Source organism: Electrona antarctica (genome assembly GCF_951216825.1).
Source record: "Electrona antarctica genome assembly, chromosome: 3".
NCBI lineage: Eukaryota > Metazoa > Chordata > Actinopteri > Myctophiformes > Myctophidae > Electrona > Electrona antarctica.
In genome coordinates this window covers 15,838,340-15,855,981 of record NC_136808.1, presented here as the reverse complement: position 1 = coordinate 15,855,981, position 17,642 = coordinate 15,838,340, and the positions used below count along the sequence as shown (strand labels likewise).

Below are 17,642 nucleotides of genomic sequence, written 5' to 3'. Positions count from 1 at the left end.
TAAAACCATATCCCACTGCCTTTACTGAACATGGTTAATGATCAGTCCTTACTCCTTAGGAAATAAAAGTGACGAATTACAAGTAAATATTTGACAACGTTGGGATTACAGAGACTGTTGCGTCATGGCAATAGAGCTGACCCCCCGTGACACTGACTGTGGTTTATAAATGGCTTCGAGTCTGTGTTACTTCCGTGTGACAGTGACATCACTGACCAATACTTGGTATCTTTACCGTTCACGTGTGTTCAGCGAGCAGCAGCAGCAGCGTAACAACAACAAGCTTGCAGCCTATTTTGTCACGCTGGCACTAAGGGACAGGTCGAGATTTAAATAGGGATACCCCTGGAGGACATTTATGTGCCCCGATATAAAATACCATCACCCTCCCTGTGAATGAAAATAAAAATCGAGTCCCCTCCCCAGGTGATTAAACAAAAAGGAATCACCCTCCCCTATTAATTAACATCACATTCACCTCAGTATTATTTATTCCTAACTTTAATCTGGTAGCGTTTTTAATATGTGAGAAAATAAAGTGACCGCAAAAATCGCGAAAACTCACTGTCCGCTGTGAGGTTCGAACACACGGCCAACGCGGACAATGGTCTCATAGTCTAACGCCTAACACAGCAAGCTATGCAAGCTATAGAAAATAGTAGTCTGTACTTGATTGCGCAGCTCACTCGTGACAGACACTACCCGAACGACAGCAGCGATCACAACACTTTAGCTTTTACTTTTACTACGGACATTTGTCCTAACGCTGTTGTGAGACGCCATAACGATACTTGTTTGTTGTTGTTCTCTGACTAGTTTATAATCTCTAGACGAGTGTGTTCCGGTCGTTTCAGCGAGCGTCACTGATTGGCCAAATTCTGCACACGCCTACTGTCTGGATAGGCCAAGCACAATGATTGACACATAGGGGGAACAATGAAAACCGGTCCTGTTGGGAAGAACCAAGTGAAAGCAACAGAGGGGTATCGTTGACCAAAGTTGTACTTTAATTCAGAAAAGCTGTAGTATTAGATATATATATAAAACCTGGACTATTTTATTATCAAAATTGGATCACCCTCCCTTGGACTCGAAGTAAAATTAGCTCACCCTCCCTCTGACTAAAACTAAAAAGACATGGCCCTCCCCTATTTTCCTCCAGGGCCCCCTTTTCTAAATTTCGACTGGTCCCTAATGAAACAAAACAGGATGGTACAGGATTATTATTTAATTTCAGTATCAGAAGATGATGTAACCCAGGTAAAGTAATGTGTCACTCTGCATGTTTAACTAATGTTTTCCACATGTCCAGTGATTTCTGGAAAAGACATAGGCCTAACCTTTTTTTTAATCATACTATCGTTGTTGATATAACATTATATTATGATATACAGTAATATTATAGCAGCGTGTAGGCTACTTAAGGGCCAGTCAACTGTCTTCCGTTGGTTGGTTAGGTGTGTGTGTGTGTGTGTGTGTGTGTGTGTGTGTGTGTGTGTGTGGTGCGTGTGTGCATATATATAATATACAGTACTATTTACTGTAGATATTTTTACTGTATAATCTCTTGTGTCATGGTTTGGTAATCTGGCCTTTAAAAACAGAACAGCTAAAGCAACAGTTACGTGACAGGTAAATCTATCTCAACTCAACCTATCATCTCCATTACACCAAGCAGCTGGTGGCCAGATCTATTCTATATGACAACCGTTTTGTACAGTATTCATTTTATATTTATCTTTGAAAAGCAAAAATGTTTTACTTGGGTACTAATATAGAAACATTGAACTTTGGAAGAGGGAGGTGACTTGAGAAACTGAGAATGGGAGCAAGCGCTGCAGCAAGGCGCTTCATGAGATGTAGAGGGGGAGTGGCACCCAAGAGAGCCACACAGAGAGATAGAGGTACAGGTATAGAGAAAAAGAGAGACAGACAGACAGATAGAGGTACAGGTAGAGAAAGAGAGAGAGACAGACAGACAGACAGACAGAGGTACAGGTAGAGAAAGAGAGAGACAGACAGATAGAGGTACAGGTAGAGAAAGAGAGAGACAGACAGACAGATAGAGGTACAGGTAGAGAAAGAGAGAGACAGACAGACAGACACACACAGAGAGAGAGAGACGGAGGGAATGAGATAGTCAGGAACTTTCAGTCTGTCTCTGCTCACCACGGGCAAGGTGGAGGATTTGGAGCGGTTAAAAATAAAGTCTGATTCTGATTTACTGAGATGCCTGCCTGGAAACCATGTGACTTACATCACATGAGGAGAGAGAGAGAGAGAGAGAGAGAGAGAGAGAGAGAGAGAGAGAGAGAGAGAGAGAGAGAGAGAGAGAGAAAGGGGGGTGGCATAAACACTACACACATTACACCCCCGGTGGCATGCTAAGCTTTGTGATCAGTTTCCTTGGTTTCCACTGACAGTAAGCAGATATAGGCGGCTCAGAGTGGTAAACAGCAGCAGCAGCTCCCATTGGTTCACTGCCTCTGGCTCACTCTGTGTATGGGGGAGGGAGAGAGACACAGGGAGAGAAAGAGGGGAAGGAGAGAGGGAAAGATAGGGGAGAGAGAGAGAGAAACTCAGGGAGCAAAGCTAGCTTCCTGTGCATGGTGGAGTGTGTCTGAGCCAGTGATGCAGATGTTTGGGAACACGGTTACATGATGGAAAGATTGCCTGCGTCACGGTGCAGTTCTCTGTCCCCGTGTCTTTCGAGTGTGCTTCAGTTCAGCCCGACAACAGACAAAGTGAAATACAAAGACAAAGTCGAGGCCTAACTATGTACAGTATGTGTTTGTGTGAGAGAAGGATGTGCGCGGGGTGGTCGCTGCTGCTGGCCACCCGCTGGTTCTGCACAACAGAGACGGTGACCCACTTTCTTCAGTCTCGCTAATACACAAGCCCTACCATACACACATTACAGAAAGCCTTTGACAAAAGGACAGGAAGGCAGAGCCTAGGTATGCACTAAGCTCTGCTCTTAATACATGCATTCCAGTGGAGAGAGCTCAATGCTGTTGCTCTTTAAGCTTGCCTGTTGGTACAAGCAGTGCCCACACACACACACACACACACACACACACACACACACACACACACACACACACACACACACACACACACACACACACACACACACACACACACACACACACACACACACACACACACACACACACACACACACACACACACACACACACACACACACACACACACACACACACACCCTTGTATGTCTGGAAGAAGTGCGTGGCTGGCCGTATGTATCCACAAACAGTTTCCATCTTACTGTCTACATCAGCCAAAAACACTTAGCAGCTAGCTTTGAAAAACTATCGACAAATTCCACAATGTGTTTTTGTTTGTTTTGTTTTTAATCAAAATGGGCTCCATAACAGTAGCTATGGCAAAGGCATTGAGAGCATTGTTTGACAGGTGGAGAGTCATTTCCAGGAAGACAAGGAGAACGAACATACCGATTCCATGGCTGTGGGAGGATGTCAGGGGAACTGAATTCCCGGTGAAAAAAAAAAAAAAGGCTGCTTCCACTGCTGAAGAGTCCACAGAATCCTGAAAAACAAGAAACCAGAACCAGGTATTAATTACGTGCACGGTGCTAGTAGTTTCACATTCCTTATGACGGATGGGAGGCAGAGGAGGGTCATGTTTCGCTCCCAGGATCACTTCTCTCTGGCAGGGCTCGAGGGCCCCCGACCCAGGCCAGTCAAGGGAGCCATGTGGAGGGCTGGCACATTGCGCCTGAACCCCAACACACCACAAGCCTTTCAGTCCCCAGAAGGATCCCCTCACCCTAATAAAGGGACTACTATACGCTGAGCATTCAGCATGTGTCACACACTTCCGCCTAATATATACAGATTTTCAACTGAAAAGCATGATGAATTGAAAATGTGGCGTTTTCTTCTTGAGACAGTGATACGACGACGGACGTATACATTAGCCCTTGGCCTGCAGGCGGCCTCCTCCTCAGTCATGTACCACAGGGAGGTCCACTGTCCTGTCCACAACCTTTTGTTCTGGCTCCATGTGTCCTGCCTCTGTTTTAGTGTCTCACCCAGTCTCAGTGGGCGGAAGCAGCGCCCCAGCTCTATACGCCCCTGCATCTAACCCAAACTAACCCAAACCCAGCTGTCCCCCAAACTCTCTCCCATCTCCGGCCCCCTGGTCCAGAAACACAGCCAAAGCCTAACCCAGTGTCCCTGAGCCATGCCCAGTCCTGCTCAAGTTCCTATCCCCAGTTCCAGTTGCCCTGCCCCCCAGACCCATCCCTTCTCTCAGTCAGGACAGGGGTTTATCTGGATTTGGGAGGCAGTCAGGGGGCTTTGCAGGGGCCCAGTGTGGGGCTCTGAGGGGTGACATTCCTACATGGCTGTGCGACTGTCACCCAGGCCTGAACTCGCATTTCTTCCATGACACTGGTATAAAGTTAACAGTGAGAGACGCAGGGACCAGGGGCGACTAAAGGGCAATACTGCCATGCACAAACCAGTGTCTAGGTTTACTTGCTCAGAAATATCTATGAATAAATATGTCAACGAACACTCCAAAAAGGTACTAAGTATAGGATCACTAGAGTAGTAGAAAGACTGAAAGACCAGGTAGGATGTCAGATGGGCAGACAGGCCCAGCTCTAGTGATAAATAATAATACATCCATGATGTGCAAAGCAAAGCAAAGTTCTTTGTTTACCCAGGGTGAATGGACTAAGCTCGACGAACTTGTTTACAGCCAGACCCTGCTCATAGAACATTTCATGGTAGGGGTTGCCTTGCTCAAGGGCACTTCAGCGGTGGTAATTTTAACGTGCCGGTCCGGGGATACGAACTGGCGACCTTCCGATAACAAGACCGCTCCGCAAACCGTTCGGCCACCGCTGCCCTTGCAGGCTTAGAGAATCTAGTCTCAATGTGGATCCAGATCATAAATTGCCGATCACCGATCGAGTCATTTGGAGTGAAAATTGTCCGATTACCGATCAGTGGCCCATCGATCGGAGCACTTCTAGTTCTACTTGCCGGAAGTGCCAAGTGGCCGAGAGTCACTTTGATAACCAGAATGAGTGCAACTGCTAGTTGTAAAAAGGTAGCAATGTTCTTCATAAATAGTCTATAAAAATAGTTAAAGAAGATGAATGAATGCACTTGCTCGTCGGGTAACCTGAAAGCAAACTCCACTTGCCCAAATGTGGGCAACCATTAGTGTCAATCTATGCATGCAAGATATAACCTTTCTTAGCTAACCTCTTACAGTTACGTCAACATTGCGTTTCTTTTTTAAAATCAACCTTTTTTGCACAATGGTTTCAACACTGGTTTCTGTGTTGAAACCATTGTTAAGTTTTCACTGTCAGTGGATCAACACCAGCAGATGACATGGCCAAAATCATCACTGTGTTTTGTCAAGTCCAGAGTCTCAACACAACCATCTATTATGATATTTTACAGCACTGTGTGCCTCCGTACATTGACAAGCTTTATGTTGATGATGCTGATCTTCCTTTTCAGGCAGCACTTGGGACCTGCCCACAGAGCCAAAACTACTAGTAATAGGTGTACTGACCATGGTATTACTGTGCTTAACTGACCAGCCAACTGGCCTGACGTGAACCCCACAGAGAATATAGGTTGTATTGTCAAGAGGAAGGTGCTGTGAGACATGAGACTCAACAATGCAATTTGATACGGCTGTTATCAAACAAACCTGGGCTTCCATAACACCTCAACAGTGCCACAGGCTGATCACCTCCATGCCACGCCCCATTGATGAAATCATTTGTTCAAAAGTATCCCAGAAAAAGTATTGACTGCATACATTAATATACTTTTCAGATGGTCGACATTTCTCGTTTAAAGAAATATTTATTTTAGTGATCTCGTAAAATATTCTAATTTGTTGAGATAGGATGTTTTGATTTTCATGAGCTGTACGCCGTAATCATCAAGATTAAAACAAAAAAAGGTTTTAAATACGAATATACGAAATATGAAAGTTTCACTTTTTGAATTATATTACGACAGTCCAGACTAACTTGTCCACTGTGCACCGGTGCTACAAATGTCATCGTATCGCTGTCGTGGCTAAACGTGTTGGTACTAATATTCAAACAAGAAGTTTTAGGCCCTAACTGCCAAAGCAATACAGTATCACTGGGGTTCAGTTAAAACATGTTTTGCCACAAATAGTACAATAGAGCTATTTAACACGCCTAAGCCCCAAACAGTTTGGTATATCTGTCAGTAATTAATTTCATAAACAACATTTTGGAGTTCAGTCCACTGTATCTCACTGCTAAACTTGTCCGCAGACTCCGCACACCGACCAGATTTTAATTAGCAGAATATGCAAATGAGTGCAATTCATATTCATGTGATCGAGATCAATGGTTCTCAAAGTGGGGTCTGGGAGAGTTGTAGAATTCTGTGCCAAACCTAATCTGATAACAAAAATCTGCTCCTCATTGCGGTCTTAGGCACAAAATCTTTTCAAGATCAAATGCGGGTGCAAAGTAGCCTGGCTTCAGCCCCTGAAACACTAGCCATGCATGCCCATCAAAAAATAAAATAATGTGAAGGTCCCCGACAAGAAACTAATCTAACAACTAATGTAGTTCAGTGGTTCTCAAACTTTTCAGGCCACGATCCCCTAAAAGAATCATATATGAACTGGGGACCCCCCAAAAGAATCATATATGAACTGGGGACCCCCCAACCTGCGACACTTGACAGTTCTAGTTTGTTGATTACTTTTGATGCAGTATTGCAGTGGTTTTCAACCCATTTCATATCAAGGACCATTATAAATTTGGCATTTGAGCCACAGACCATTTGATGAGATTTATCCTCAGACCTAAAACTTGAATATTTTGTTGTCGTTGGATAAGATTGTGTCTACAATTCCATGCCATGTGGTGATCAAAATAATTCTTCTACATTCTCTAATTGTGTAGACTTCTTGTAAATTAAGTAATGGAGATGTTTAACAATGATTTAGCTCTTGAGAGCGTAAAATGAAACCAAATGGACCCGGTCATGGAATTGCATCCTCGCTGCTTGTTGATACACCCGGTAGCAATGTAGTGTGTTGCTAGGCACCTGACGTCCGAGCCCGCTCTTTCACTACCAATGGCTCCATGATTATCGCTCGACTGCCTTGAAAACAGCGGAGGTTTTCCACCGTGGCGTGAATTGCATTATAAAACTTCCATGTGGTAGTAATCATCATGGAGGTAGTGACACTTAACCCAATCTGTGCCAGAACGAGATAATAATATTTTTGAATATATATCCCTCTAGGAAAACTTGAAGCAATTTCCACACACGACTGCCCCAAGTCACCGTCACTCACATGTGCTCGCCAGGCGGAACACGCATGGACCACTGCCTCTGACGTCACTCCTTACACCTCCGCGTTTCTCCGCCGGACCCCATTCAAATCACTCAGTCCACAATCGACAGGCCAAGTCACCGTCACTCACATGTGCTCGCCAGGCGGAACACGCATTGACCACTCACTGCCTCTGACATCACTCCTTACACCTCCGCCGGACCCCATTCAAATCACTCAGTCCACAATCGACAGGCCAAGTCACCGTCACTCACATGTGCTCGCCAAGCGGAACACTTTATCCAACCCTTTCTTTTTCTCTCTGCTGTGTCGGACAGTCGGAGACTATGAGGCAGGGGTGACGCTCCTATTACGAGCCTCAGTACAGTACACATACAATTTACCCTGGGTGTGCGTGTGTCTACGATGTGTGGCCATCCGCTACTACATGTGAAGGGCATTATAATGGGTTTAAAAACACAGCTGAAACATGAAGTGGAGGCCGTCAAATCACGCAATTTGCTTCTTCCCATTGCCGCCGCAACGCAACCTAGAGTTGAGCCGCCCGAAGGTAAAAAAGCCTATTATTCTGAATCCATTCTAAGCATTAGTTTTGCACAAAAAACACTCCTTGGGCTAAAAGCGGCCATAGCCGTCATCACAAATGTGATGGGTCAGCACATTTTGGGCACATTTGGGCAAGTGGCCGATTATGCCAAAGAGTGTTTTTTGTGCAAAACTAATGCTTGGAATGGATTCGGAATCATGAAAACCCCCTAGTTTGACATGTCACATGCTATATAAAGCATAATGACAATTTGAAGATCTTTCCTTATATAGGATGTTACTGGTAGGATCACATATAAACCCCTATAAAACAAATTGCTCAATACCGACAGCCGATCAGCAAGTGGATTCATGATTGTATGTATATAGACAATATTTTAGGCCAATAAAAAGACTATATACCAAATTTCACACAGTTGTAAATTAAATCTGTGCTACTTTTAAGTCAGAATGGCAGGGGGAAATTTTATCAAGCACAACAGACTTAGTTGCGCACTGGTGTTGCGTGCAGTAAATTATAGCAGATATACAAGCTTACAGCACGTAGCATTCGTGACAATCTGTGAGCTTGCAGATCTGCCATTTACTGCGCACAACATCGCCACGAAACATAGTAGACCTATAGCCAAGGCCAACGGCTATACATCAGTGGCGTGTACGTGGTCTGGTGCATTCTGAGCAGCTGATCGATATAAAAATGATTTGAGTGTGAATGATGCTTGGTAGTTTGAATGATGCTTGGTAGTTTGCTGCATTTTGATGACTTCATGTGATTCACACCGTGGCCATGCCATGGCTACATACACCCCCCACCCCTCTTATTTACTTTTTTTGCAGATCCGAACTGATCTCATAAATGTGGCCCATATGAAGTCCTCAAGACGGAAATCTATCCTGGAGATGGAATCCTTAAGCCCTGGGTGTAGGTATAAAATTGAGTATTTAGCTTATAAGTTATAGCCTATATCTCGGCTTGAATTAGTTATTGATTGTAGATTGACTAGAGTGATACTCTCCCACTGCAAATTAAGTCCCAAATAGGGCTGCAGCTATCGATTATATTTGTAGCGATTATTCTAACAATGAATTATTTGATTAAATCGAATAATGAAGATTGAAGAATTGTATCAACAAATGCATTAACATGGGGACGCTGTGGGCACTGGGGGCGTGTTCCCTCCTCCGCGTCATCAGTGCCCATACCCGAGGCGGGGTTGGCGAAAGGGCCTTTCTGTGTGAAGTTTGCATGTTCTCCCCGTGTCCCCTAGGGTAGGTACCCTCACAAAAACATGCCGTAATCCTGGTCTCTAAACTACCTCCCCCTGGCTAGCCGGGGCGCCTGATGGAGGGGAAAGGAACTGGTTGGAATAACGTGTTCCTTCCACGCGCTACGTCCGGCTGGGGAAACTCTCCCCTCTCAGGTGAAAAGAAGCAGCTTGGACTCCTCATGCATAGAAGGAAGCATGAGGTCAGTCCGCTGCCCCCCCAGGTTGGTAGAGGAAGTGTAGCAAAAACAAAAACAAATCCATTAACCACTTAAGCGTCCTTATATACGTCCTTATATACTTCAAAATGATTGCACAGTCTAGTGCAATCATTTTGAAATTAGTCGATCTAGAACGCCGATTTATATTTTGAATTGTCAATGACATACTGTACCTAAAAAGGGATTGATTATTCAATAATTTAATCAAATTGATTTTGTAATCAATTAAATCAATTAGATTGATTAAGTTGCACGCCTAGTCTCAACCAGTGAGAAACACAGTAGTTGTGTGTTAGTGTGTCTCTCTCTCCATCAACACCAGGCAGGGTTTTCCCAGCGGGAAGCACAGGATTGGAGGATTGGTATAATCCTGTCAGGAGACAGAACGGCACTGCCCTCCTAACGGAGCGATGGCATACAGCTAAAACAATCCCCTACTGATGATGACCACACAGAGAAGGTTGTCATAGGGCTGGGCAATTAACTGCAAATATATCTAAACCCACAATTAGAACCAATTGCAGTAACCCTGATAATCTTAGGTTAACTGAATAATCCAGAAGCAAAATCTTTTTTTCTTATACTGTGTATCAATATTGAATAGTTTGGCCATTTCAATTTTGTTCGTATATTATTGTAATTTTTGTAAAAACAACTTTTGTTTCATAAATATGTATTTTTTTCTTGTCTAATTTTCACACAAAAGGTTCAGTACTGTCCACAATCAAACATAAACTGTGTTGGATGCAGTACAGTGCTTGTGCAAAAAAAAAAAAAAAACTTAACCCTTCAGTGCCATTTCTGTATATTATGCATGTTTATGCACTCGGTTTTCATATTCATTTCATTATGTGAAGCACTTTATGCTGTATTTTCTGTATGAAAGTGAAATATATAATAATTGTAATATTATGATTATTATTATGATTATGATTATAGGGCAAGCGAATAATGAAGGCTATTCTGCTGAGCAACCCATTGCCCCATAGCTTGGCTGGTAATCCAGCATGACAGTGTGTCGCGGCCTCATGGGCTCGAGTCCCGAGCCCGACGAACTTTGCTGCGTGTCTTCCCCCCCATCTAGTTTCCTGTCTACCTACTATGATCTATCAATAAAGGCAAAAAAAGCCCCAAAAATATCTTAAAATTATATTAATAATAATAGAATAATAATAATTGTAGCTTGTTTTTGTAGCTACAAGCTACCAAAAAGACCCGAAAAGTAGCTAACAAGTTACAGCAAAAATGTAGCTCAGCTACGTAGCTTGGTTACATGTAGCTTAATTTGCCCCAAACAAATTATTCATCAACTGTCAAGTAAAAAAACATATTGAGGACCTCATCCAAGTTGATGTTGGACTACGACACAGTCTGGCACCATTACATGGAATTTGAGTTACTGATGACAATCCCTGATCTGCATTATGCTGATCTTCATCGTGGAGATGCTGTCAAACCACTGCTTCACTGTACAGACCAGTGATGGCCAGCACAACAGGCTCAGAAGTCTGCAGAATGGTGTCTGGGTCTGTTCCCTTCTCTCCACAATGATCTGTTTAACATCTACATAACCTATACCGTATAAAACATCTAGAAAATATGGTTTCGTGGACCGTTGATCATGCTGTGATGACCAATATGGAAGCAAATACAACAGGGTGGCCGTAGCTGAATGGGCAGAGAGCTTGCCTTGGAAGCAGAAGGTTAGATTCAGGTTAGATTCCCGGCCCTGGCTAATTTGTGAGGGGTCCCACTCCCTATGCAATACATTTAACACCTAATTGAAAACTGACTTTCTCCCACGGGATCTAACAGGTTTAATTATTATTGAAGGTGGTATCCTACATCCGGAGGTTGCATCTGTAGCTCAGCATTGGCTAAATCAACAAATCAAACAAATGCCTGGAATTTGAGCAAGCCCCACCTCAGCGTACATCTAGATAAGACAGTCCTTCAAGCAACACTTAGAAGAAGTTAAGACCAAGGTGTCATCAAGGGTCTCATTGCATGACCTGCATGGCGAGTCGCCGCCAAGACACTGGATTTACAAATATCCACGCAAGCCCTGGGTCTTTCTGCAGTCAAATGCAGCACACCATCCAAGTGCCAAAGTCCACATGTCAAAAAGGTTGAGATTGCCATCAACAGCTCCCTCCACATCATAGCTGGTTGCCTGTATAGCCCACCCTGTGGTGTACCCTGTGTACGCCATGCAGCCAACGACGGGAGGGTGCTACCCTCGGCCTGGCAAGGAAAGCCCAGAAACATGACTGGCATATCCTGCATGCTACCACAACAACAGCAGCCCTTCCATGCAGACTCAAGTCCTGCTGTATATTATTTAACTGGGTCCGGACTGGAGTGACAAACACAGCAACCCTAGCCCTACACCTCCTTTCAGTCGGAGCGTCTGACCCCAATGCTACTGTGGGCTGCTGCTTGGGCAGGAGCATACCATTACAAGGGGAGGAAGGGTTTCTACCGGCGGCTGCTGGCCCAAATTGATTTGCATTTTGCTCACACTTGTACAGGCAACTTTTGAAGAGTTGAATTTTCGATAAGGTTGAGTATTATATTGCAAAATAAAAAATAATATAAAATCGCCCCGATAGATCGCATAATAAAAATATTCGGCGATAGACTCACCCAATCCACGATTGCCGATATATTGGTATCGTCACCCAAACCTAGTTTCAACTAAATAAAAAAAAAGTCTATCCATCCAAACAACTGCAATTATTTGCCAATTATGGTGAAATCAAACCCACGGACTGAATGAGAACGGCAACGTCCTTGCAGAGGACCAAAACATAATTCACTCTCAAATAGCCTCAGAGCACTATTGTCTTATTACGCTAGTAAGTGAGTTGAATGTTAAAGTAGTAATTAAACCACTATGTTTCTAATTCAGTTACCTTTCCCAGGGTTAACGGTGGGCCCAGTCACACAGGGCTCTGGTGACGATGTTGGTTTCCCAAATTCAATATGTTTACATGACTGGAGACAGACACTCTAGGGGGCATTGACAGGCTCCTTAGTAACGGCTGCTTCCTAACTAATTAGCTTTGACTCAGCAGCACCAAGAGTGTGTACTGGAAAAGGACACACACACACACACACACACACACACACACACACACACACACACACACACACACACACACACACACACACACACACACACACACACACACACACACACACACACACACACACACACACACACACACACACACACACACACACACACACACACACACACACACAAGCTGCTGACAAGTCAATGTTGCCACAAAAGAGAACTCAAATCCTCAGATACCAATCAGCAGCATGGCATGGATTTTAAGGTGAGCTACATAAAGTGACAAGGATTACACACAGACACAAATGCATATATTTTCAATGGGAGCTGGGCGATCTGGGTGATTATCTACACACAGTGCAAACACAATAGTGGTGGTTGAAGCCAAGGTCAGAGTTGAAAGGCCAACCAACCCCCTACTTAAAGCAGGTTTCCATTTAGACAAGCATTGCCTCACTACACAAACTCAAGATTAAAATAAAGTGATGCATAACACTAGAGTTGGGTACCATTCACATTTATAACGATACCTGGAATTCATAACTAGGGATGTCAATCGACTCATATTTGGCAAATCGATAAGTCGAGGCTGCAAATCGACATGCGTGCCACATGAAAATGTGTGGGAATCACTGGTTTAAACAACAATATGCAAATAAGCAACTACACTTTAGAAACAAGGCTGCAACTACAATTTTTTACAAACAACTTTACAGAAAAACAATCCCAAAGTCTCTTATAATAAAACGGTATGGCAACACCGTCTGTGAGTGTGACCAATGAGATGTGAACCTGGGGTCTGGCAAGCTCAGAGCTGCAGCCATTGGCTCATGACACGAGCACACGACCAATGGGACAGAGCATTCAGTGTTGCTAAGATACCCCACGGTCCCACCCCCCTCACCCCACACCCTTGGACGATGGGGTCTATTCTATTCTCAAACTCAGCCGCAGCGCTCTGCTCAAAGTACCACAACAACTGTATGATGTGACGAGCGGTGCTGACAGGCGCAGCACAGCAGTGTCACACAGACACATGTACACGTACCTCTCCCATTTGGAAAACATTTGAAACAGCAACGTTTATAACGTTTTATAATAATACCAAAAAAAAAATCTTTTTTCAACATCCCTATTCATAACCAATGTTACCTTTCGTCAATTTTACATTTACATTTTACAATTTCAGGTGTAGAAACTTTTAGAAGATGGTCGATTCACACCTCAAAGGTTGGTGACAGGTGAGTAGGACAAAAAGTGCAAATGTTCAGAATGGGATCCCTGATAATAAATTCAAAGAAAGGGGTCAGTAACACTGTCTGGAACTTGCAAAAAATGTTGCTCTTTAAGTGGACGTGTCGGTCGTTAGACCTGTCCTTTCCTCTTCATTTTTTTTATCCCACGATTTTGTAACCCATTTTTCACCCCCGTGTCAATTATCTAATGTGATCCTGGGCTCTACACACCCTCCACCAATCCTAGTCCCCATATATGGGGGTTAGACCTGTCCTGATGATGGTCCAAAGCAGCAAACGTTTTTTGCGAGTTACATACAGTAGATCCAGAGCCATTGAGTAGATCATACTGACGTCATCAACTGGCCTAGACTTATATAGGGCATATAAAAGGGACGCAGACCGACAGACGCCTGGGTGACACGGGTACAACGGATATTGCATAACCGAGTGGGGCATGCATTTCCAACTTGCATCGTTCAGAACTTGCATTGTCCCCGAGTAGGCCGGTGCCTAACAGGCACGAGTGTAGTCACGGCTGGTAGCATTAAAGGACCCTACACATCAAACTGCCTCATTCACACATGAACAGAAGATTTGATCCTCACATCTCTGTCACGCTGTTAAGTGGGAGTTGCCAACACGTGCATTTACTATCCACTCCAGACACCACGTCTTGCCTAATCATTTAAATTTATGTCAGAACAAGTCTGAAAAAGACATTCTTCAGTTGTGCTACATGTGTGGAAGGGCAGCACCATACAATGTCCCGACTTGATTCCCCCAAACATTCAAACATTTTCCAGAGTACATATGCGAAAGAGGCTTAATTTATCTTGACTATACGTGACTATACTAGTGAGTCTATATATCGAGATCGGGGGCGGCCTTAAGGATCGGGAGGCCCCGTTCAAAGAAGAAAAATACACAAAAGCAGCTGGATTAAAGAATTATTTTACTTTGTCTTGAAATTACTGTAAGGTATAACTGGGAGGCAGCATAGGCTATACAATGATGCAATCGCAACTCGCAGCGCTGCTAGTGCAGTGAGTGCACACACCGGGAAGTGGGAACAATAACAAACAAACAACACAGGTCAACGTGACATGACAGGTCAAGTAACTGCAGTGACTATTAGCTGCTGCCAACTAGTGGTAAGTGGACGTACAGGATGAGGCTGAATAATTGACAAGGCTGATTGGAAGGCTGCGATGCAATGCAATATTACTACTACTACAAATAATAATAATAATAAAATAAAAATAAAATAAATAAATAAAATAAAATAAAATAAAATAAAATAAAATAAAATAAAATAAAATAAAATAAAATAAAATAAAATAAAATAAAATAAAATAAAATAAAATAAAATAAAATAAAATAAAATAAAATAAAATAAAATAAAATAAAATAAAATAAAATAAAATAAAATAAAATAAAATAAAAATAAAAATAAAAATAAGTTTCTTTTTTTTCCTTCCTTTTTTTTAGGCCCTTGGAATCTTGAGGCCTGTTTCAATTGAAATGATTGAAACATATATAAGGCCGCCACTGATCGGGAGATCAGTCAAGTGAAGTACATACCAGACACCACACCAGACTCTAGTACACACCAGACAACACACCGACAATTCGGCTCATGGCACCGTTTTGTACCTGTGTTAGAGGAAATAATAGGAAATAACTCCAACCAACCTGCGTGACTCATGCTCAAGCAGAATTGGGAACAAAAACAAAGCAGTGTCGGGTTACTATAGTAACATGACAGCACACTGTAAATGAGGAACAGGGATGAGACAACACAAATGCACGCTATTATGTTAAATTAATAGCGTGTTTTGTGTAGGTCGTGTAGGTCTAAGTGCGATTGACATTGCAAATGGGATTGTTCAAACACAAATAAAGTCAACACGTGAATGCAGATTCAGATTGAATTGTCTGTCTTTCCGCACCTCTCCCACCCCCCTTGTTGACCAAAACTTGTCGATACAAAAACAAATTGTAAAACATATGTCATTTTCCTGCAGAAGAGGAAGCGACCAATCAAGCTTACATGGGTAATGAGGTTTTGCATGCCATATAGAAACCAGTTAGATATGTTTCACCGTTTCTCTTAACCTCTTGAGCCCCATTGCCCCCGCCGGCGGGGGCAGTGGCTGTCCACCTCATGAACAGCTCTCAGCGGGTAAATGGAGACCCAATTGGTCTCCGGTTCCAACTCCGATGTTTTTGATTTTCCCCCCTGGACCCCCATGGCTCGTCTTTTAAAAATAAATAAGGTTTTGCTCACAAACCTAAAAGAGACAACTAGGAAAGCAAAGTGGGTATACTGTGCAGAGCAGCCATATGCAGGTTGTCTAAACATAGTCAATCTGACAATCATAACTACTATGCTTTTAAATGGTCAGAGTGCGATGCACAACTGCATATACGGTTTTCATGTAGCTCTCAAATAATGATTTATGGATCATTGCTTTTCAACAGCACAAATCGGTCGGACAGCAACCACTAAAGAAGGCTTAAAGGACCACTTCCCCACTTTTCAACCTATCTTCATATAATAGGTCCTCACTAATAATCATGAAAACATGGCGCAATGTTTTTCTACTCGGTCTGTGTCTCATAGGAGGGCTGTGGGCAGTTCAGAAACCGTCTTCCAGTGACATCATCGATGGGGAATACAAGCTAATAAAAACTGCAGGCTTTCTAGTCCTGAAAAGTTGCAATGCGAAAATGGAAGCCATCGTTCTCACGATAATGAAAATCTAAACATTTTTGTAAAAAAATCTTGTTTAAAAAATAATCTGCCTAATGATGATGTCACTGGAAGACGGTTTCTAAACTGCCCACAGCCCTCCTATGAGACACAGACTGAGTAGAAAAAAATCGTGCCATTTTATCATGATTATTAGTGAGGACCTATTATATGAAGATAGGTTGAAAAGTGGTCCTTTAATTGTCATTTAGTCAAATGTTGCAGTCGTTGCTGTTTTGTGAAAGACCTTCTAACATTTCCACTGTGCAGTTCCACATGTTGACAGAACTAGTTGCTCAGGCTGAACAAGGGTAACAGCCAACCAGACAGCCCCAGCCACCTCACAGCGTGCCACATCATAACACGTTGAGGCCTTGTACATCTGCTTTTTTCAATTGTGAGCATGTAGATTGGCATTGTACACCAACATTACATGAACAGGATTTGACTCAAGTAAAATGAGATATGTGTCCATATGCCCGCTTTCAACATACTGGGTGCATTTCTGTATGACTTGTTGCTAATCTCAGCCTATTCCTCAGTGGTATCGGGGCCCCCCATAGAGTTGGCCTTATGCACACGACCATTCATTCTATATTCCGTTTTGATATTAAAGTTTGGACGAAAAATGCATCCGCAAGTGGTCAAAGTCAGTAACGGTTTCAAATTAAATATCAAATCAGTTTGACATTTTTACACTGGCTCAACACTAGAATATAGCTTCACTCCAGGATTGAAATGTCAAACTGTTTCAAACACCATTTGTGTCTCAGGGCTAACCTTTGCCTTACTAGTCAACGCCAACTAGTCTATATACACTGCAGATTTGTATATAATTACAATTTAGGCATTTAGCAGACTCTTAATCCAGAGTGATTTACAGTAAGCAAAAACACCACAGGGTAATACATCAAATACATAACAATTGTCATTAAGAATCATACATAAGCTAAGAACCTACAGTATCTATATAATGTAACTATGCATATACACTGTAGAGTGTTATGTCTACATAAAATGCTATCTAAATTACAGCATTGAGCATTTGCATACGTCTGTAAGGTCGTCGAGGCTAGGGCAAGTGCTACGGCAAGTGCTATGGGCTAAGATGGAGTCTGAAGAGGTGGGTTTTCAGACTACGGCAGAAGATTGGGAGTGAGTTTGCAGTGATGA

General features: G+C 42.9%; 1 protein-coding gene across 2 annotated transcripts in view; it reads right to left on the bottom strand.

The window, feature by feature from the left end:
* Positions 1–17,642, bottom strand: part of ankrd11 (ankyrin repeat domain 11) — a 172,831-nt gene that overhangs the window by 118,518 nt on the left and 36,671 nt on the right. For both annotated transcript variants that reach the window (XM_079497837.1, XM_079497838.1), the window contains exon 2: positions 3,477–3,570. The gene's annotated coding sequence lies outside the window, so the exon portion shown is untranslated. The remainder of the gene's footprint in view (positions 1–3,476; positions 3,571–17,642) is intronic.